Source organism: Asparagus officinalis, chromosome 7 (genome assembly GCF_001876935.1).
Source record: "Asparagus officinalis chromosome 7, Aspof.V1, whole genome shotgun sequence".
NCBI lineage: Eukaryota > Viridiplantae > Streptophyta > Magnoliopsida > Asparagales > Asparagaceae > Asparagus > Asparagus officinalis.
The window spans coordinates 142276206-142277255 of NC_033800.1; positions in this window are offsets into that span (position 1 = coordinate 142276206).

The following is a 1050-nucleotide window of genomic DNA, read 5'->3' on the forward strand; positions in this document are numbered from 1 at the left end:
ATCGATGCAGGCATCGATGTAGGTATCGATGCCAGCATCGATGCCCACATCGATGCCGACATCGATGCCCACTATTTCTAAATTCTGATTTCACGGATAGCTTCGTCTCGTCGAGATAGGCGATTTTCATATATTATATGTTAAATTCCGCCTTCCGGATTAGGAGATATCGTCGTTTCTTTGTGGCCAACCATTTTGAATATGATTTCTTTTCATATTGGATTTTTGATTTTCTCCGGCTTCTACAGGCTACACGACTTCATTCTGGGCTTTTGGATAATTTGGAAATTGATTTTCCAATGTGCTTCTTTGCTTCATTTCTTTATTTAATCAATGGGTTTTTGTTGAGAGATGAGAGTTTGAGATTTATTCTTCATTAACCTGCAATTAAAAGATAAAAATAATTATTAGTGGTATATTTATTCATATAAAATAGATAATGAGGGTATAAAATTGTAATAAAATATGATTATCAAATACCCCCACACCTAATCTTTTGCTAGTCCTCTAGCAAAGAAAGAAATAAAAAAAAAATTCTAACTCACTTTCGCAGGAATCACGGTTGTATTTAGCGTATACAACAAGCCTTTAAACCCCTAGGTTACCCTAGTGGACGAGTTGTAGTCTCGTGAGGGTTTGCAGTGAATATACCCACAAAATTCGGTCAACTTGCCAAGTTAAAGAAGTCAGTAAATAACTAAATTCACTTGATAATTTTTAGATAATCTAATTGGAGCTAGTTATCACTCAAGAAAACATTTTTATATATAACTCTAAGGTATATTTTCAAGAAAATCTTCTCATTGTAGCAATACAAAACCAAACCAAACTTAGAAATTTCATTTAAAAGTTTTGAAAAGAACATGCTAACTCTTTGTTTCAAATAATTTTCAAGTTGCTTGATTTAAAATATTTTCCAAGACCATATATACAACTATAAAACATTTATAATTTTTTTTTTGTTATTATATATATATATATATTTTTTAACTCTTTTATCCTTGGTGATTTTTTTTCTACTTTAACGGGCTTTCTAAGTGACCTTTTAAC